Below are 22,330 nucleotides of genomic sequence, written 5' to 3'. Positions count from 1 at the left end.
AATAAATGAAACCAGGAAGAAGCTAAGAGCTGGGAGCCCCATCACCTCTGGGAGTAGCAGAAGGCAGGTGCTAATGCCAACGGTGGTGGAGGGTGGTTGTAATTCATCAGGCAAATTCTGCAAAGCATAAAGCCACCCTCCCCTCCCCCACCATCCTAACTATGACCCCTCTTCCAGGGCGGCAGCAAGGGTTGTATGGACTCCATTGTTTATTTCATTAGATCCAACTTCCCTCTCTAACCAGATTAGATGGCAGTCAATAAAACCCAGGCTGGCGGGGGATGGGGACAGAGCTGAGTGGCTGGAAATGAAAGAAGGGAAAATCGCATTACAGTCCTGAATTAGCATCTGGCTCAGGCCCTGGTTCTGCTTGCTATGTGCACCACGCCAATCCCTTGCAAAGCCCACTGTGCTGGGACTACCCTAGGGACGTTTGCCACCGTACCGTGACCTTGTGTGCTCTTGTGACCTGACACAAAGCTCACTGTAGATTATGGCAAGGCTCCTCTTGACTTCAGTGAGCTCTGGATCAGGCCCAGAGAGAAAGAGGAGCAGGATCATTTGAATAAGGCTTTGCCTTTCTGGGACACCCTCCCTCAAAGGATTTCAAAGTCTTTTCCAGATCTCCAATTAAGCCTCACGCCCGCCTTGTGTGGTGTGGTCAATGGTATTATCCCCCACTGGATGGATGGCAAAGTGAGGAAGCCCAAAAAGGTGAGCTGGCTTGTCCGGAGGCATACAGCAAATGAGAGCAGAGCCCGGCGTCTTAGCTCCTATTCCCTCTTGTCCCTCCCTGTATGGTTCTGGAGAAAATCAGGGCACAAAACAATACAGCAAACTGTTGGATCACAAGACTCACCAGCAATGAGCCTAGTCTCAATGGCTAACATACCCAACCCCCCTCAGACCCACCTGCAGGAACCTCCAAGGTGCTTTGCCTTTCCTGCATCCACAGGGGAAGCCGGTGTACACAGAGCAAAGGAAACCTGATTTTGGTCCTTCATTCTCCTCAAAGGTCTCCTCTCACAGAGGAAGGGAGGATGGTCCAGTTGTTAGAAATCCAGCTTCAGTTCCCTGCTGGGCCACATGCTTCCTGTGTGGCTTTGGGAAAGTTATTTTCTCGGTGCTTCAGTTTCCCAGCTGTAAAATGGGAGGATTAGTACCTGCCTCCCGCTCATGCATTAGGCCAAATATGGAAAGAGTGTGAGCTGCTTGGATATTGCAGCAGTGGGGGTTGGGTAAGTACCCACAGTAGAAGCCCTCCATGTCGAGAGCATGGGCTGGGTTTGGGTTGGGCTCCGTGCTGAGGGCATGGGCACATCACCTGTTCCAGTGGGAATCTTTTCCTTGCCATAGAGGGGTTGCTGGACAGAGTACTTCCTTCAGTCTCCTTTCCTGCACAGATACAGCATGTAGACCAGTCTGCCTCCTCCACTCCTGCCTTGCAAGATTGATCCTTCAGGGCCAATTGCAGGGGCTGCTCTCTACCCAGACCTCTCTCCTATGCAGCCAACTTTTTCACTAGTAGGGTGGTGAAGCACTGGAATGGGTTACCTAGGGAGGTGGTGGAATCTCCTTCCTTTGAGGTTTTTAAGATCAGGCTTGACAAAGCCCTGGCTGGGATGATTTAGTTGGGGTTGGTCCTGCTTTGAGCGGGGGTTGGACTAGATGACCTCCTGAGGTTCCTTCCAAACTTGGGGAGGCACAGTCGGCCCCCTTTCCCAGCATGGGGCTGATGAGATGGAAGAGAAATAAAAACCAGCATGTAGGCCAAGGGGCCAGACTGGGCTGTGAACAGGCACAGGGCGGATCTGTTGAGAAAGGCAGGTGCCACAGATACCTAGCAGCTCACTTCAGGGAATTAAGCCTCAAAAGTCTATAGGCCTCGAATGCCACTGTGACACGGGGAGGGATTATTATCCCCACTTAGCAATAGAAAATTAGGGCCAGAGAGGTTAAGTGCAAGGCTCTAGCAGAGCCAGGAATCAGACCCACAACCATGTTCTGTGCTCCTAGTCCCAGGAGCCTTCCCCTCTCATTGGCTAGTTCACAGCCCCAGCAGGAGTCAGACAGAGCAGCACCTCTGAAAGTGAAGCCCATAGTGCCCAAGATCTGTTGTTTGACAGGGTTTGATTTTTTAGAAGCCTTGCACAACTCTCTTCCTGCTTTGTGTGCATGGCTATCCCAGCTGGGCACACCAACATGGCCAGAGCACATGAAAATTAGGGACAGGATTGCTCTCACAATTCTAGAGGCAGCTGGAGGCTTCTGGGCTATTGAAAATCAGGCCCGCAGGGTCTTGATTTCTAAGAAGCAACCACAGGAGAGAATATGGGTTATTCAGAACCCTGCCCCCCTGCTCTGTTCAGCTCTGATCCATTACCTACATTCAAGCTCTCTCCATCTAAGCTGTATTGTTGTTTTTTCCAGAGACCGGATATGTTTCTCACCCCATCCAACATTGACACTCTTCCCGTCCTGGATCCCAAACTCCTGAGGAAGATTGGGGCAATCAGAGAGCCCTGGGCACAATCTTCCTCTCTTGTACCATATGCTTCCATCAAAGGGGACAAATCAAAGTTAGTACCTCAGCCCCTGGACAAGGTAGGTTCTCTCATTTCCCTGCTGACACAGATTGCCCACATAGGATTTAGGAGCATTGCATGGGAATCCAGGTCTCCCTGAGCAGGGTGCACTGCTGTCTATTAGCCAATGAGATTTTCTCAGCCCTGCACTGGATTTGAATGGGTCTCTGACCTACTATGGAGATAATAAAATGGCTGTTACGATTCTTTCTCTCAGACCCTTGGGGATGGCATGTGCCATTCATTCCTTTTTCTTTCTAAATTGCAAGCGGCTTTCATGTTGGTGAAAGCAGCCAGATAGCGGTATTTTACACTGATGTGATAACCCTAATGCTCCCTAGATCTCAGAGCATTTAAGAAAGGAGGGTAAACATCATTCTCCCTAGTCTACAGGTGGGGAAACTTGCACATGGACACCAGCCCCAAGATCACACAGAGCAGAGTTGGGAATGGAACCCAAGCCTCTGCACTTCCAAGTCCATGCACTGTGTCCACAGGACCATGCTGCTTCCTCCTCTACAGAGGCTTGAACCTACAGCTGCTTGCAACACAAATGATTCTGCTGTGCATGCATTTTTTGGCTTTGTTCTCTAACTGTGGTTACCAAGAAGCTTCCCCATGGGCCATACTTGCCATGAGATTCTTACTCCTTCCCCTGACCACTGTCAAAGACAGGATACTGGGCTAGATGGCCCATAGGTCTGATAAGATCTAGCAATTATAATAATATTATATAATCCCTTCTTTCTACAGGGACTCGGGTTTTCTTTCTTTTATCTAAGGGGACTGTTGGCCCCTTACTAAAACTTAGTGAGGGGGGAGATTGGTTGGCCATCTCCCAGTAACAAAAGGAAGGGTCAGTGGGAAATCAGGACCCTGAGACTGACAGTCCCAGCAGTTACCTGAGAGACAGAGACCATGAGATGGTTAAGTTCAGGATCCTAACACAAGGAAGAAAGGAGAGCAGCAGAATACAGACCCTGGACTTCAGAAAAGTGGACTTTGACTCCCTCAGGGAACTGATGGGCAGGATCCCCTGGGAGAATAACATGAGGAGGAAAGGAGTCCAGGAGAGCTGCTGTATTTTAAAGAATCCTTATTGAGGTTACAGGGACAAACCATCCCAATGTGTAGAAAGAATAGTAAATATGGCGGGCGACCAGCTTGGCTTAACAGTGAAATCCTTGCTGAGCTTAAACACAAAAAAGAAGCTTACAAGAAGTGGAAGATGGGACAAAGGATGAGGAAGGAGTATAAAAATATTGCTCAGGCATGCAGGAGTGAAATCAGGAATGCCAAATCACACTTGGAGTTGCAGCTAGCAAGAGATGTTAAGAGAAACAAGAAGGGTTTCTTCAGGTATGTTAGCAACAAGAAGAAAGTCAAGGAAAGTGTGGGCCCCTTATTGAATGAGGGAGGCAACCTAGTGACAGAGGATGTGGAAAAAGCTAATGTACTCAATGCTTTTTTTGCCTCTGTCTTCACGAACAAGGTCAGCTCCCAGACTACTGCATGGGCAGCACAGCATGGGGAGGAGGTGACCAGCCCTCTGTGGAGAAAGAAGTGGTTTGGGACTATTTAGAAAAGCTGGCCGAGCACAAGTCCATGGGGCTGGATGTGCTGCATCCGAGAGTGCTAAAGGAGTTGGCGGATGTGATTGCAGAGCCATTGGCCATTATCTTTGAAAACTCATGGCGTTTGGGGGAGGTCCCAGACGACTTGAAAAAGGCTAATGTAGTGCCCATCTTTAAAAAAGGGAAGAAGGAGGATCCGGAGAACTACAGGCCAGTCAGCCTCACCTCAGTCCCTGGAAAAATCATGGAGCAGGTCCTCAAGGAATCAATTCTGAAGCACTTCGAGGAGAGGAAAGTGATCAGGAACAGTCAGCATGGATTAACCAAGGGCAACTCATGCCTGACTAATCTAATTGCCTTCTATGATGAGAAGACTGGCTCTGTGGATGAGGGGAAAGCAGTGGACGTGTTATTCCTTGACTTTAGCAAAGCTTTTGACACAGTCTCCCACAGTATTCTTGCCAGCAAGTTAAAGAAGTTTGGGCTGGATGAATGGAAAATAAGGTGGATATAAAGCTGGCTAGATTGTCAGGCTCAACAGCGATCAATGGCTCCATGTTTAGTTGGCAGCCAGTATCAAGCGTAGTGCCCCCAGGGTCGGTCCTGGGGCCGGTTTTGTTCAATATCTTCATTAATGATCTGGAGGATGGTGTGGATTACACCCTCTGGAAGTTTGCAGATGACACTAAACTGGGAAGAGAGGTAGATATGTTGGAGGGTAGGGATAGGATACAGAGGGCCCATGAGGATTAGGGGATTGGGCCAAAAGAAATCTGATGAGGTTCAACAAGGACAAGTGCAGAGTCCTGCACTTAGGACGGAAGAATCCCATGCACCACTACAAACTAGGGACCGAATGGCTAGGCAGCAGTTCTGCAGAAAAGGACCTAGGGGTTACAGTGGACGAGAAGCTGGATATGGGTCAACAGTGTGCCCTTGTTGCCAAGAAGGCCAGTGGCATTTTGGGCTGTATAAGTAGGGGCATTGCCAGCAGATCGAGGGACATGATCTTTCCCCTCTATTCGACATTGGTGAGGCCTCATCTGGAGTACTGTGTTCAGTTATGAGCCCCACACTACAAGAAGGATGTGAAAAATTTGGAAAGCATCCAGCGGAGGGCAACAAAAATTATTAGGGGACTGGAACACATGACTTATGAGAAGAGGCTGAGGGAACTGGGATTGTTTAGTCTGCGGAAGAGAAGAATGAGGGGGGATTTGATAGCTGCTTTCAATCACCTGAAAGGGGGTTCCAAAGAGGATGGATCTAGACTGTTCTCAGTGGTAGCAGATGACCGAACAAGGAGTAATGGTCTCAAGTTGCAGTGGGGGAGGCTTAGGTTGGATATTAGGAAAACCTTTTTCACTAGGAGGGTGGTGAAGCACTGGAATGGGTTAGCTAGGGAGGTGGTGGAATCTCCTTCCTTTGAAGTTTTTAAGATCAGGCTCAACAAAGCCCTGGCTGGGATGATTTAGTTGTGGATTGATCCTGCTTTGAGCAGGGGGTTGGACTAGATGACCTCCTGAGGTCCCTTCCAACCCTGATATTCTATGATTCTAATGGGGAGAGGCCAGTGCTCCAAGTCAGCCTGACTGACAGGGCAGGCAGGGTAACAAGGGAGTCAGGAGGCCAGGGGAGTCCGGTCCTCCTTGTGAGCGGAACTGCTAGACATTGCAAACCCACAAAAAAACTGCAGAAATTGGGCTTGTTTTTGGCTTAATTGGCTTGTGAGTTGCTTGTTGACTAGTTTTTTGCTTGTTACTTGTTTGGCTTGTAGCTTGTTGCTTCTTCTTTTTTTTTTTTTTATAGGCTCCCTGCAAGCAGGGGCAATGGGTGGGGAGAGAGTCAGGGGTGCACAGCAGCCCCACCACAGTCCCAGACTGCACGACGGGGGGATCCAGTTCCATAGAGTGTGGGGGTTCTTAGGGGGATTGGCTTGGTTTGACCTTGTTTTGAAATGGGATTAGCTTGATTTTTGGCTTATTGTGAAACTCGGAGTGCTTATTTACCATGTGAAAGTTGGCAACTGTGGGAACTGCCTGGAACAGAGTATGACCAAACTAAGAAGGGAGCAGGGGCCTGAGCTGAGCTCGGGAGCAGGGCCTCGCCGGCCACAGACAATCAGAGAAGCAGCCTAGGGAGCAAGTCAGTGCTGGGAGCAGAGCCACAGAAATAAGAGCCAGAGAAGCAGCCCAGGGAATAGGTCAGGGCTGGGAGGAGAACTGCAGCACCCAGAGCCAGAAGGGCCAGAGAAGCAGCCCAGGTGGCTGTAGGCAGAGCAGCAGCAGCGCTGGGGCTGGACTTGGGGCTGGAGCTGGAGCAGTACGGAGCTGGGTGCAGTGAGCAGCTGGGAAGAGCGAGGGGAGACCCTGGGCAGTGGGCTCAGTGCAGGGAGACCCCAGCCAAGAGACCTTGCAGGCCAGACTTGGAGGGGTATCATAACCTCGATTGGGGGGAGGGGCGGACAACGCTGTGGGAAAGGACCCTGCCACCTAGAGTCTGAAGGTGTGTGGCGACCACCAGAGCAAGTGTCTGACCCGCAGAATCCCTGCAGCACAGCCAAGGCCTGGGCAGGAGGCCTGGGACGTGTGAGGAACAGACTGTGAATCATAGAAGATTAGGGATGGAAGAGACCTCAGAAGGTCATCTAGTCCAACCCCCTGCTCAAAGCAGAACTAACCCCAACTAAATCATCCCAGCCAGGGCTTTGTCAAGCCGGACCTTAAAAACCTCTAAGGATGGAGATTCCACCACTTCCCTAGGTAACCCATTCCAGTGCTTCACCACCCTCCTAGTGAAATAGTGTTTCCTAATATCCAACCAAGACCTCCCCCACTGCAACTTGAGACCATTGCTTCTTGTTCTGTCATCTGCCACCACTGAGAACAGCCAAGCTCGATCCTCTTTGGAACCCCCCTTCAGGTAGTTGAAGGCTGCTATCAAATCCCTCCTCACTCTTTTCTTCTGCAGATTAAACAAGCCCAGTTCCCTCAGCCTCTCCTCGTAAGTCATTTGCCCCAATCCCCTGATCATTTTCATTGCTCTCCGCTGTACTCTCTCCAATTTGTCCACATCCTTTCTGTAGTGGGGGGCCCAAAATTGGACACAGTACTCCAGATGTGGCCTCACCAGTGCCAAATAGAGGGGAATAATCACTTCCCTCTATTTGCTGGCAATGCTCCTACTAATGCAGCCCAATATGCTGTTAACCTTCTTGGCAACAAGGGCACACAGCTGACTCATATCTAGCTTCTCATACACTGTAATCCCCAAATCCTTTTCTACAGAACTGCTGCTTAGCCAGTCAGTCCCCAGCCTGTAGCGGCACATGGGATTCTTCCATCCTAAGTCCAGGACTCTGCACTTGTCCTTGTTGAATCTCATCAGATTTCTTTTGGCCCAATCCTCCAATTTGTCTAGGTCACTCTGGACCCTATCCCTGCCCTCCAGTGTATCTACCTCTCCCCACAGCTTAGTGTCATCTGCGAACTTTCTGAGGGTACAGTCTGTCCCATCATCCAGACCATTAATAAAGATGTTGAACAAAACCGGCCCCAGGACTGACCGCTGGGGCACTCCGCTTGATGCCGGCTGCCAACTGGACATCAAGCCGTTGATCACTACCCATTGAGCCCGACATTCTAGCCAGCTTTCTACCACCTTATATTCCATTCATCCAATCCATACTTTTTTAACTTGCTGGTAAGAATACTGTGGGAGACCATATCTGAAGCTTTTCTCAAGTTAAGATATATCACGTCCAGTGCTTTCCCCATATCTACAGAGCCTGTTATCTCATCATAGAAGGTAATCATTTTGGTCAGGCATGACTTGCCCTTAGTGAATCTATGTTGACTGATCGTGATCACCTTCCTCTCCTCCAAGTGCTTCAAAATTGATTCCTTGAGGAAGTGCTCCATGAGTCTTCCAGGGACCTAGGTGAGGCTGACCAGTCTGTAGTTCCCCAGGTTCTCCTTCCCTTTTTTAAAGATGGGCAATATATTTGCCTTTTTCCTCCCTCGATCGCCATGAGTTTTCAAAGATAATGACCAATGGCTCTGCAATCACATCAGCCAATTCCCTCAGCACCCTCGGATGCATTAGATCTGGACCCATAGACTTGTGCATGTCCAGCTTTTCTAAATAGTCCTCAACCTGTTCTTTCACCACTGAGGGCTGCTCACCTCCTCCCCATACTGTGTTGCCCAGGACAGCAGTGTGGAAGCTGACCTTGTCTGTGAAGACCGAGGCAAAAAAAGCATTGAGTACTTCAATTTTTTCCACATCATCTGTCACTATATTGCCTCCCCCATTCAGTAAGGGTCCCACACTTTCCCTGACCTTCTTCTTGTTGCTAACATACCTGTAGAAACCCTTCCTCTCCCTTGCTAGCTGCAATTCCAGTGATGTTTTGGCCTTCCTGATTACACCCCTGCATGCTCGAGCAATATTTTCATACTCCTCCCTAGTCATCTGTCCATGTTTCCATTTCTTGTAAGCTTCCTTTTTGTGTTTAAGCTCACCAGAGATTTCGCTGTTAAGCCAAACTGGTTGCCTGCCATTTTTGCTATTCTTTCTGCACATTGGTATGTTTTGTTCTTTAAAATACAGCCAGCTTTCTTGGACTTCTTTCCCCCTCATATTAGCCTCCCAGGGAATCCTAAGGGAGTCAGAGTCTGCTTTTCTGAAGTCCAGAGTCCGTATTTTGCTACTCTTCTTTCTTCCTTTTGTGAGGATCCTGAACTCAACTATCAACTGCCCTGACAGGTTCCCTATGCCCACAGAGCAGAGTGATGGGTTTTCCTTTAATCTTTCCCATTTTTCCCTTATTTTTGTAATTAGTTGCTGTTTAATAAATTGTATTTGCTTTGAACTATATGTAATGATCAGTGGGTCAGGGAACCGTCCAGGGAGAGCACCCTGGAGTGGGGAAATCCTGCCCTGCCCTAAGTGACCACAGCAAGGTTGGGGGTCGAGCCCCCAGGAATCCAGATTTGTTGGGGTTATAAGGACTCTGCTACCCAGGAAAGTGGAAGGGGAGCCCTCGAGGTCAGGCAGGCCTCTGGGTAAAGGGCGTGGGAGCGAGGACTCAGATCCTTTCGCTAGCCCATTTCACTGGGGTAGTGTATAAGCCAGGAAAGTTCCCCACAATAGTGGGAGCATTCCCCTGCTTACATTTAGGTTTGACTCCTGGGGGTTCATTAGAAACATAGATGGTTATTCCTGGATCCAGCCCGAGAAAGGCCAGGGCTGTAGCTTTGGGTGACTGGCTAGGGAAATGGTCCAGCTGCGCAGCAACAGGGTAAGCGTTCCCCAGCTGGGTCTGGTCAAACAGGGGCCAGGGGGCACTGTCCTAGGGAGAAGAGGAGGCTGTCTGGTATTAAAGAGGGAGCTGGCTCAGAGAGGGTTGGGCTGGAACCCAGTTGTGGGGGAGAACTGCAAGAAGGCTTTAGTCCTGGGTTGGGGACAGAATGTCAGGGCAGGTGAGTGGGTACAACTTGGAGGAGACGTGAGGTGAGAAGACTCCATATCCTCTCCTATGGAGCAGACCCAGGTCCAGAAGTAGCTTCAGCAGAAGGCTCCTAGGGAATTGGGCAAGGACCAGAGGCAAAGGGCCTCTGTGGGTCACTGAGCTGACAAAAGGATGGAGGGAAGCGGGAGGGGAGTGTGAGTTCTCAACCTGAAGGGCTGGGAGTAGGTGGTGAGAGTGCTTAATTGGTGCCACTCTGGGAAGAGACTGAGAAGACATCCCAAAGCTTTGGGGTTGACTATGTGGGTGTTGATACTGTGAAGGAAGGGGGCCAGGTTCCTTAATGACCTGGCATAACTGACAATATTTCAGGCATGGACCTCCTGGCTGAGAAGCGGGGCATGCGGGAAAGGGAGGGATCATTGCAGGCTGACCTTGGTGGGGACATGCTGTGTGATCCCTTCAGATGCAGGGGCATAGGCTGTTGAGCTCTCAATGCTGCTGCTTGGGACCACCATTACCCCACTGTCTGCACAGATCCGTGGCTCAGGAAAGAGGGGGAGGTGAAATGGGAAATGTGAGGAGCACGGGGGGGGGGGGGCAGTAACTGTTTAGGTTGCACTGCCTCAGCTAGGAGGGGAGCTTTAGGCCTGTCCTGAGCACAGAAGCCGCCTGCTTTGTACCATACCCCAGGAGAGGAGTAGGAGTAGTCATTAGTGCTTAGGGCTCTAGCTCAGGAGTTGAGACCTGGGTTCAATTCCCTGCTCTGGGGCCAGTCACTCCACCTCTCTGTGCAGTGAGGATGGCTGCCCTGTCCTGCCCCACTGGAGCATGTGAGGATACATCCTGTAAAGATTGTGAGGTGCTCAGATACTAGGGTTGCCAACTTTCTACTCACACAAAACCAAACACTCTTGCCCTGCCCCTTCTCTGAGGCCCGACCCCCTTCTCTGAGCCCCGCCCCTGCTCACTCCATCTCTCCCTCACTCTCCCCACCCTCACTAACCCATTTTCACCAGGCTGGCTCAGGGTTTTGGGGTATGGGAAGGGGCAGGGGCTCTGGCTGGGGTGCAGGCTGCAGGGTGGGGCCAGAAATGAGGAGTTCAGGGCGTGGGAGAGGGCTCTGGGCTGAGGAATTGGGTTGGGATGCAGGAGGGGGTGATGGCTCTGGCTGTGGGTGCAGGCTCTGATGTAAGGCCAAGGATGAGGGGTTTGGGATGCAGAAGGGGGATCCAGGCTGTTGGGTGGTGCCAAGGGACTCAGAGTATGGGAGGGGGTCCCGGACTGAGGCAGGGGGTTGGGGTGCAGGAGGGGGTACAGGCTCTGGGCTGGGAGTGTGGGTTCTAGGGTGGGGCCAGAAATGAGGGGTTCAGGGTGTGGGATGGGGATCAGGACTGGGGCAGGGAGTTGGGGTGCAGGGGGGTAAGGGCTCTAGCTGGGGGTGTGGGCTGTGGGGTGGGGCTGGGGATGAGGGATTTCATGTGCAGGAGGGGGCTCCGGGCTGGGGCTGAGAGGGTGGGAGGAGGATCAGGGCTGGGGGCATGGGGTAGGGGCACAGGAAGGGGTCAGAGGTGCAGGCTCCGGGCAGTGGTTACCTCAAGCAGCTCCCAGAAACAATGGCATGTCTCCCCTCTGGCTCTTACTTGGAAGCACAGCCAAGCGGCTCTGTGCGCTGCCCTGTCCACAGGCACCACCCCCGCAGCTCCCATTGGCCATTGTTCCCGGCCAATGGGAGCTGCAGAGCCAGCGCTTGGGGCAGGGACAGCGTACAGAGCCCCTTGGCTGCCCCTACACAAAGGAGCCAGAGAGGGGACATGCCGCTGTTTCTGGGAGCCGCGTGGAGCCATGGCAGGCAGGAAGCCTGCCTTAGTCCCGCTGATCCGCTGATGGGACTTTTAACGGCCCAGTCACCAGTATTGACCGGAGCCGCCAGGATTCCTTTTCAACAGGGTGTTCCGGTAAAAAACCGAACACCTGGCAACTCTATCAGATACTGTGCTGATGAGGAAGGGGGCGTCCAAGGCCCTGAGAGAGCTCAAACTGAGCCTCGAGGGGAAAGTAGTCCCTGGGTTCTCTGGACTGAGGCCCAGATGGACTGACTGGGGAAAAATCCCTCTGTGGCTAGTGCTGTAGTAAACCCAGGGGTTTAGAGACCCTGGTGTAATGCCCAGATTTACTGTGTCTCTTCCTGGAGCTCAGGAGATTGGAGCACTGCAGAAGCCACAGGCTTCTTCCATGGAGGGGAAGGCACTTCAGCCAGTGTAGCCCATTGACTTTATATCAGTACTCAGGAAGCTCCTACGCACCTTCCCCTATCACAGGGGCACTGTGGCAGTGGGGAAAGCACTGACCGTGGGTGGCTTTATGCAGGAGCAATGCCAAGAACTGGGCCAGGGTAGAAGTGACATATCTACATGCAGGAGAGGGGCTGCTTGCACAGTGAGGCATGGATGTCACATGGGAATGGGGAAGTGCAGTGTTTTTAATTGGCTGCCAAAGCTGTAGGGTAGGGTGGGAAACTAAGAGACTGTGAAATAATCATGGCTCGCTGTAACTTATTCATGGCCTTTGCCGCCTCCTCCACTCTGTGAGCTGCTGGGAACAGGCTTTCTGCTCTTGGTGACTTGGGGATGCTGTGGTTGAATACTTCCAGTCCGTGCACATCCCCAGCCTCCCCACTCCATCCCGGCTTGTGTAATATGGCACTGACAAGCCCCACCCACCTCCACAGTCTGATCATGGGGCAGACTGCAGTGATGGGTGGGCTGTAGATACACTACCAAAAGAGCCAGGATCCTGGGGGGAGGGGGAACATTGATTTCAGACTCTTTAAAGAGCCTGGTGTTGATGGTTCTAATCCTGAACAACCCAACAAAAGCCTTTCCCAAGTCATGCCCTGTGTGTGCTCCCCACTATACCTATCCCCACCTCCCCCATTTCATTAGGGGAATTTCTTCCCTCCTTTCCTCCTCTCCACTGCTGGGCCCAGAGCTCTCGAGATCTAAACAAATGGGGGAGGAGGAAGAAAATGTTTGAACTAGGCCATTTGTGCCATGGCTTTAAATATTCATCAGCCCATCAATAATCCATGGAGCTAAACTCTGTTTGAATGTTGCAGTGTCTGCATGTGCCCAGTTGGAGATGAAGTTTGCTAACAAGACCTTTCCTGCAGGGAAGGGAACAGGGAGCTCAGCTCTTTGTTCACAACATGTTCGGTGGGTTTTTTACCAAGAAAAGCAGAGCTCCTTTGAGTTCGTAAACCGGGAGCTCAGCTGCAAGGTGTTCTGCAGAAATGCTTTTCACAGGAAGATTGGTGAGGATGTGGTCTAATGCAGAACTCTCTGGGGCACACGTGGCACATAGGTACTGCCAGATTGGATCAGACCTGAGATCCATCTAGTTCAGTGTCCCATCTTTGATGGGGCCAGCACCAGAGGCTGCAGAGGAAGGTGTAAGATCCCTCAGTTGCAGAAGTGGGATAATCTCCCCATCACATAAATCTCATCCTGAGCAACAATAGAGACTGGCTTAAGCTCTGAAGCATGAGATTTGATATCTCTTCAAAAACTTCATTAGCATCAATTATTCTAAAACTAGATGCCATTGTTATCCATATAAATGTTCAATCCCTTTGTGAATCTTGCTCTCATTGCTTAGTGGACCAGGACTGAGTCCATGTCTGTTCCGCACTGAGAGCAGGACCTGAGATACCCCCCATACCCATTTGAAGTTGCTAGATCTATCTAGATGCCCGTCGATATCAGGGCTTGTTGTGCTGGGGCTATCCATACACACAGCGAGAGAGAGGCTCCTCCAAAGAGCTGACATTCTAAATAGACAGGGGATAGTAGACAAATAGACTATGGCAGGGCAGTCTTAAACCCAAGTGTGAGAATAGCATAGTAATGACGCCATTCCTAGCATGGGACTCAGAGACAATAGACATCTGTGTAATTAGTTTTCTTTCAGATGGTTCCATTCCCTGACATATTGCATGGCAATATAAATATGTAGGTTTGCACATGTGCACATTGAGTTCAGATTCTTGCCCTTCCTCCAATGTTTCCCTTTCTGCTGTGAAGTCTGAAGACACACATCCTCTCTTCAGAATCAAATCCATCGCCCCCTCCCAAAAAAAAAAACCAAGAAAAAATGAGAGTTCAGATCCAGAGCTTTGAAAAAAATTCCCCAGGCTTTGTAGGAAGGTTTGAGTGACAGAGAAAAACATAAACTGAAGGCTTAGTACCTTTTGAATGAATAGCTATATCAGAAACTTGAGGAGAAAAATCTCTTATTGCTTTATTAAAATATAGGAACATAGGAATTGCCTGAATGGATCAGACCCAAGCTCCATCTAATGCAGTATCCCACTTCTTACAGTGGTCAGCAGCAGATGCTTCAGAGGAACATGGAATAATCTGCTCCCCACATTGGTCTCATCCTGGTCTCTAATAGCTAGAGATTGGCTTAAGCACTGCAGAACAAATTTGTGGTCATTAATGACAACTCAGGATATTCTTGTTATCTATACAAATATCCAATTCCTTTTTGGAATTTTGTTAAATTCTTGGTCTCAGCAGCTTCCTTTGGCAATGAGATCCAGTCTAAACACACTTTGTGTGAAATATTTCCTTTGATCAGTTTTGGATTTCACACCTTTTGATTTCATTGAATGTCCTCTGGTTTTTGTATGATGAAACACAGAGAACAGACACTCTGATCTCCCTTCCCTACACCATTCTTTATTTATATACTTTTAGCACATCCCTTCTTATTTGTCTCCTTTCTAAGGTAACACTTCAAATCTTTTCAATCTCTCCTCATAGAGTTTTTTCAGACCCTTGATCCTTCTCTTTGCTCTTCTCTGAACCCACTCCAGTTCTGCACTATTGCTTTTGAGATGGGGTGACCAGTCCACCACACAGGATCCCAAATGAGGCCACATCATTGAATTAGATAAAGGTATTATAATATTTTTGATATTATTCTCCATCCTAGTCCTTATGCATCCTAACATCTTGTTTGCTTTTTTGACTGCAGAGGTCTCCATTGAGCTGTCTGCCTTGATGCACACATCCCCTTCTTGAATTGATAGCTAATTTAGAGCCAGTTAGATGTAAGAGAAGTTTACATTTCTCCCTCCCATGTGCATTACTTTGCATTTGTTGACATTAAATTTCCATTTTCCATAGAATATCAGGGTTGGAAGGGACCTCAGTAGGTCATCTTGTCCAACTCCCTGCTCAAAGCAGGACCAGTCCCCAACTAAATCATCCCAGCCAGGGCTTTGTCAAGCCTGATCTTAAAAACTTCAAAGGAAAGAGATTCCACCACCTCCCTAAGTAATGTGTTCCAGTGCTTCACCACCCTCCTAGTGAAAAAGTTTTTCCTAATATCCAACCTAAACCTTCCACAATGCAACTTGAGACCATTACTCCTCGTCCGGTCATCTGCTACCACTGAGAACAGTCTAGATCCACCCTCTTTGGAACCCCCCTTCAGGTGATTGAAAGCAGCTATCAAATCCCCCCTCATTCTTCTCTTCCACAGACTAAACAATCCCAGTTCCCTCAGCCTCTCCTCACAAGTCCTGTGTTCCAGTCCCCTAATCATTTTTGTTGCCCTCCACTGGACACTTTCCAATTTTTTCCACATCCTTCTTGTAGTGTGGGGCCCAAAACTGGACACAGTACTCCGGATGAGGCCTCACCATCATGTTGCCCATTCACTTATCTTGTTTAGGTCTCTCAGAAGTTCTCCACAGTCCTCTCTGATCCTGACTAGCCTAAATGACTTTGAGTCATCTGCAGATTTTGCTACTTCACTGCTCATTTCCCTTTCAAGATCATTAATAAAGATATTAAACAATGTGGGACCTAGTATGAAACCCTGAGGCCCACACTGTTCACCTTTAGTCCTAGTAAAAATTCACTATTTAATCTTACTCTTTGCTTCTGCCTGTTAGCCAGTTTTTAATCTATGACAATACTTTGCCTCTCACTCTGACTATTTAGCTTCTTTAGTAGCCTCTTGTGCAAGGACCTTTTCAAAGGCCTTTTGGGAGTCTAAATAAATTATGTCAACCAGTTCTCCTTTATATATACACACACACACACACGCATGCTGTTGGGGACACACACAACTGCCCACTTCATCCTGCCCTGAATTCGAACAGCTTTATGCTAGGTTGGGTACAAAGCTATCCAAAAGCCAGCGGTTCTGTGTGATGGCTTGGCTGATGGCAAATGGGAGGGGAGAAGGCCCACAAAACAATCTCTAATCTAATTGTATAAGTAGGGGCATAGCGAGCAGATCGAGGGACATGATCGTCCCTCTCTATTCGACATTGGTGAGGCCTCATCTGGAGTACTGTGTCCAGTTTTAGGCCCCACACTACAAGAAGAATGTGGATAAATTGGAGAGAGTCCAGCGAAGGGCAACAAAAATGATTAGGGGTCTAGAACACATGACTTATGAGGAGAGGCTGAGGGAGCTGGGATTGTTTAGTCTGCAGAAGAGAAGAATGAGGGGGGATTTGATAGCTGCTTTCAACTACCTGAAAGGGGGTTCCAAAGAGGATGGCTCTAGACTGTTCTCAATGGTAGCAGATGACAGAACGAGGAGTAATGGCCTCAAGTTGCAGTGGGGGAGGTTTAGATTGGATATTAGGAAAAACTTTTTCACTAAGAGGGTGGTGAAACACTGGAATGCGTTGCCTAGGGAGGTGGTGGAATCTCCTTCCTTGGAAGTTTTTAAGGTCAGGCTTGACAAAGCCCTGGCTGGGATGATTTAACTGGGAATTGGTCCTGCTTCGAGCAGGGGGTTGGACTAGATGACCTTCAGGGGTCCCTTCCAACCCTGATATTCTATGATTCTAAGATGTGATCCGCCTTTTGAGTACATTGCGAATCCCTGTGCGAAGGGGAGCTGTGGTTTGTTCTGCTTCATGCATCATCACTGCCCTATTGGCTGCATTCTGATTGCGTGTAAGTGGCAGGTTTTCAGAAGGATTCAGCCCACTGGATGGGTGCAGAGTCATTTTGAAAATGTGGCCAGAGGTGTCACAGAGAGCAGCCGGATAGTAAGGGCTTTGGAAAATTGGCCTATGTTCAGATCCCTAAATGGGAGCAGGGCTCATTTCCAAATCTGGGCTAATGTGTCTAGATAATCTAAATGTTCAACCCTGAATCCATTTAGCAAATTCTTTCCTATTACAACTGCATTATTCTATGGACCTTCGGCATCATACAGCATCTACCTTTTAGCTCCATAAAACAGATGACTGCCATCTTCAAACCTTTGGTACTGATAAATTGTACTGTTGTGTGAATAAATCACCCTGCACTGCAGTAATGCTTCATGCAATCTCTCCGTCTGGTTTTAAAATAACATGTCATTAAATCTCAGCCATGGTTATTAAGAATCGTGGGGGGTAGGTGAAGAAATAGTGTATTAGGTTGTATTTAAATGCACTAGATGTATGCAAGGTAGGGGGGCTGCAAAATCACTAAGTTCAGATTTACCAAATTGCATGCACAAATATCCCAGTTCCAGACCTGGTCACTGCTCCTGCCAGTGGCTTGTGCGCACACTTCCAATAATTGCACATGGGCACAACTCTGCATGTCTGGCTCTTAGCATAAACTCAGGAAATACAGACTGAAACACCAGAAGGTAGAAGATGAAAGGTGTGGGTGTGTGCATGATGTGCGTTGTGTATGTGTATGCGTCCACTACAGTGTGCCTTGGTGAGTCAGTGGGTGTGTCAAGTACACAGTGTATGTTTGTGTGTGTGCACGCACACGTGCATGTATCTAGTATGATTTTTGTGTCTTTTGTGTAAGTGTCTACTTTGGGGTGGGCATATGTCTAGTACAGTGCATGTGTGTTGCTTTGGTGTGGGTATGTGTCTACTGCCATGTCTGACACTAGTGTGTGTGTGTTTAGAACAGTGTGCATGCATATTGTGTTGGTGTGGGTGAGCCTATGTGTGTTTTGCGTTGGTTTGTGTATGTGCCAAGTACCATGTGGATGGGCGTAGATTACTTTGTGAAGTCTGCTTGCCTGCACCCTGTCAAAACTCTGGTCCATTTCTTAACCATCAGCTGACCAAGCCCAGCCTTAAACACACACACACACACACACACACACAGAGAGAGAGAGAGAGACAGACACACAGAGGTGTGTTCCTGCGTGAAGTTTTCTGAAAAGCAGGAAAAATGCTGGCAATAAAAAAAAAAACCCAACAACCTTGGAAAGAGCTATTTTTCCTCTAGCCTTTTTTTTATTCCAACCAATCCATTGAGTTTTACTGCTTCATCTTTCATTACAGCATCCACAGTCTTATACATAACATAATAGAAATACATAATAGAACATATAGTGTATCAGTAGGTGGATATTGCTGGCCTAGCAAACCCTATGTAAATGCACTGCAGAGAGCATTCCAGCACCAGACACCTTGCAAGTGGGGAAGGGGGTTCAGAGGTCAGGTCTCAGTCCCTTGGGCTGGGTTTGAGATTTAATGAGCATAAGCTTTTAGCAGCCTCCTGATGCCATGGTGGGGCTAGAAATGCCCCTGGCTGGTGCAGTAATGGTGAGAGGAGACAAAGGGAGTGTCAGGAATGGCAGAGTAGGTAAATCATGGGGCCCAGTAGGAGAGAGCAGAGGCCAAGGTGAAGGTAGGGTCTGATTGCATCCCAGTGGACAGCAACACTGACATTGCCACACATTCACTTTGCAGCCCTTCTTTTTCTTATGATTTCCTCTGCTCTCCATTCATAGCCTGCCAGAGCCATGAATGGCAGTGGCCCCTGTATTCAGCTATCTATAATAACACTACGCACTTAGGACCAATCCAAAGGCCACTGCAGCCAGTAGAAAGATTCTCATTGACTCCAGTGTTGGGCCAGACCCTTACATAGCACATTTACAAAGCTCTTTACAAAGCAGGAATATTACTGGCGTGCCACTGAGCCCCCTGACCCATCAGCCTGGGCTCCCTCTCACACTGTATTGCTGTAACAAGCTGCAAAGCCCTCCAGCCTACACTTTCACCAGCATTCATACAGGTAGGGACATAACCAGCTGCAGTTACATACAGGCTCTCTAATCACCAGCTTCCCAGCCTGGGACCCCAGAGCAGTACCATCCTGCCCTGGTCAAATCTGGCCCGTATATGGGTTTAATACCTGGTCCGCCTCTCCCTCAATTTGAAAAGGACCATGCACACTTGTGGTAACCAAGCTGAGATTTTCCCCAGACAGCTTAGTCAAACGCACACTGGTTTGGATTAAAACATAAAATAAATTAACTACAAAAGGAGAGATTATAAATTATTATAAGTGATAGCAAACAGATTAAAGCAGGTTACCTGGTAAATAAATAAAACTGCAAACTGAGTTTAACATACTAGATAGGTAGGATATAAATTAGCAAATTCTCACCTTGAGTGATAAACAAGCTGGCAGATTCTTAAGGCATAAACTGCCTCAGCTTTGCAGCTTGGTTTTTTTTCCCAGGTTTTTATACACAGGCTTTTATATACAGAAATCCCTTTGGCCTGGGACCATCACTTTCCCCCTGTTCAGACTTTATTCCTCTGGTGTTTCCAGGTGTGTTGTTGTAGGGAGAGTGAGGTACCATCATGATGTTATTTTCCCCCTTTTATATCTTTTTCCCACTTGCTGGAAAGCTCTTTTGCTGTGACCTGGGTCAAAACAGTTCCCATTGTCTAATTCTATCTCTGAGTGGTTTCTGTTGTACACAGTTACTGGGGTAATCCTTGTGCTTGTGATTGCATTTCCTCACGAAGCCATTAACCTTGTTTGGCCTTTTTTACTGTTCTACCTGAAAGGCTTGTGGGTGTTTTCAACCTCACAACATGTTTCAGTAACACATACGTAGCCAAACTTCATAACTTCAGATACAATCCAATGAGATATTAATGTCTAGAAGATCAAGCCTTTTAGAATGATACCTCACAAGGCACACTTAGTACAAAACATGTCCTAATTACATGACAGTGGTGAATATTGGGGTGCCAGGGTTTCACACTGTGCACTTAGGGCCAATCCAAAGGCTGCTGCAGCCAGTGGAAAAACTCACTGACTTCTATATTGGGCCAGATCCTTACATAGCACATTTTCACCATATTTTCATAGCACCAGCCCAATGGCTGTAAATAAAAGACGGGATGGTACCATCTGATGTATTGATGCTGATCTTAAACACAAAAAAGAAGCTTACAAGAAGTGGAAGATTGGACAAAAGATGAGGGAGAAGTATAAAAATATTGCTCAGGCATGCAGGAGTGAAATCAGGAAGGCCAAATCACATTTGGAGTTGCAGCTAGCAAGAGATGTTAAGAGTAACAAGAAGGGTTTCTTCAGGTTTGTTAGCAACAAGAAGAAAGTCAAGGAAAGTGTGGGCCCCTTATTGAATGAGGGAGGCAACCTAGTGACAGAGGATGTGGAAAAAGCTAATGTACTCAATGCTTTTTTTGCCTCTGTCTTCACGAACAAGGTCAGCTCCCAGACTACTGCATGGGCAGCACAGCATGGGGAGGAGGTGACCAGCCCTCTGAAGAAAGAAGTGGTTTGGGACTATTTAGAAAAGCTGGCCGAGCACAAGTCCATGGGGCTGGATGTGCTGCATCCAAGAGTGCTAAAGGAGTTGGTGGATGTGATTGCAGAGCCATTGGCCATTATCTTTGAAAACTCATGGCGTTTGGGGGAGGTCCCAGATGACTGGAAAAAGGCTGATGTAGTGCCCATCTTTAAAAAAGGGAAGGAGGAGGATCCGGAGAACTACAGGCCAGTCAGCCTCACCTCAGTCCCTGGAAAAATCATGGAGCAGGTCCTCAAGGAATCAATTCTAAAGCACTTCGAGGAGAGGAAAGTGATCAGGAACAGTCAGAATGGATTCACCAAGGGCAAGTCATGCCTGACTAATCTAATTGCCTTCTATGATGAGATAACTGGCTCTGTGGATGAGGGGAAAGCCGTGGACGTGTTGTTCCTTGACTTTAGCAAAGCTTTTGACACAGTCTCCCACAGTATTCTTGCCAGTAAGTTAAAGAAGTATGGGCTGGATGAATGGAGTATAAAGTGGATAGAAAGCTGGCTAGATTGTCAGGCTGTATGGGTAGTGATCAATGGCTCCATGTCTAGTTGGCTGCAAGTATCAAGTGGAGTGCCCCCAGGGTCGGTCCTGGGGCCGGTTTTGTTCAATATCTTCATAAATGATCTGGAGGATGGCGTGGATTAGACCCTCAGCAAGTTTGCAGATGACACTGAACTGGGAGGAGAGGTGGATACATTGGAGGGTAGAGATAGGATACAGAGGGACCTAGACAAATCAGAGGATTGGGACAAAAGAAATCTGATGAGGTTCAACAAGGACAAGTGCAGAGTCCTGCACTTAGGACGGAAGAATCCCATGCACTGCTACAGACTAGGGACCGAATGGTTCGGCAGCAGTTCTGCAGAAAAGGACCTAGGGGTTATAGTGGATGAGAAGCTGGATATGAGTCAGTGTGCCGTTGTTGCCAAGAAGGCCAGTGGCATTTTGGGATGTATAAGTAGGGGCATTACCAGCAGATCGAGGGACGTGATCCTTCCCCTCTATTCGACATTGGTGAGGCCTCATCTGGAGTACTGTGTCCAGTTTTGGGCCCCACACTACAAGAAGGATGTGAAAAACTTGAAAAGCATCCAGCAGAGGGCAACAAAGATGATTAGGGGACTGGAACACATGACTTACGAGGAGAGGCTGAGGGAACTAGGATTGTTTAGTCTGCAGAAGAGAAGAATGAGGGGGGATTTGATAGCTGCTTTCAACTACCTGAAAGGGGGTTCCAAAGAAGATGGATCTAGACTGTTCTCAGTGGTACCAGATGACCGAACGAGGAGTAATAGTCTCAAGTTGCAGTTGGGAGGTTTAGGTTGGATATTAGGAAACACTTTTTCACTAGGAGGGTGGTGAAGCACTGGAATGTGTTACCTAGGGAGGTGGTGGAATCTCCTTCCTTAGAAGTTTTTCAGGTCAGGCTTGACAAAGCCCTAAATGGGATGATTTAGTTGGGGATTGGTCCTGCTTTGAGCAGGGGGTTGGACTAGATGACCTTCCAACCCTGATATTCTATGATTCTGTGATTGGGAGACAAAGTAGCCTGGTTGTGCTCTGCATCTGGATTCTTGCAAACATAATGCAGGAGGACAGTGTCACTCCTTTTGCAGAAAGATTGTGGCTTCAAACAGCAAAATTCTCACCCAGGGCAAATCCACGTCTTTCTGTGCCTCTTCCGTTTTTCTTAGTGACAATGTCTATTTTTGTTCCTTTGCACAGAACAATGGGGGACGGGGTGAGCACTTTCCAGTCTGTGAAAACTTGGGTTTTTTTCCCCACCTAAAGTGAGAATTATTTTCACTTGGCTTCAATTAGAACAGAAGGGCTTTCAAGGAGATTTCCAGATGCACTAGCTGGGTTTGTTGTTTTAAGTACCTACAGCTATCCTTTCAAAATACCTCTGTTTGTCTGCATAGAAACAGCTTCCTGACAGTGCGTGAATCTGGACTGGCACCTGAGAATAGAGCAGAATGTCCATAAGATACTATAGGAACGTTTACAGTCCCATTGACAATCTAGCTCTTCTAAAATGTTTCAGGTTCAGGGACTGGGAAACACTCATCTGATCATAG

This window comes from Eretmochelys imbricata, chromosome 10, assembly GCF_965152235.1.
Source record: "Eretmochelys imbricata isolate rEreImb1 chromosome 10, rEreImb1.hap1, whole genome shotgun sequence".
NCBI classification, from domain to species: Eukaryota; Metazoa; Chordata; order Testudines; family Cheloniidae; genus Eretmochelys; species Eretmochelys imbricata.
Note: the sequence above shows the minus strand (reverse complement) of the source record.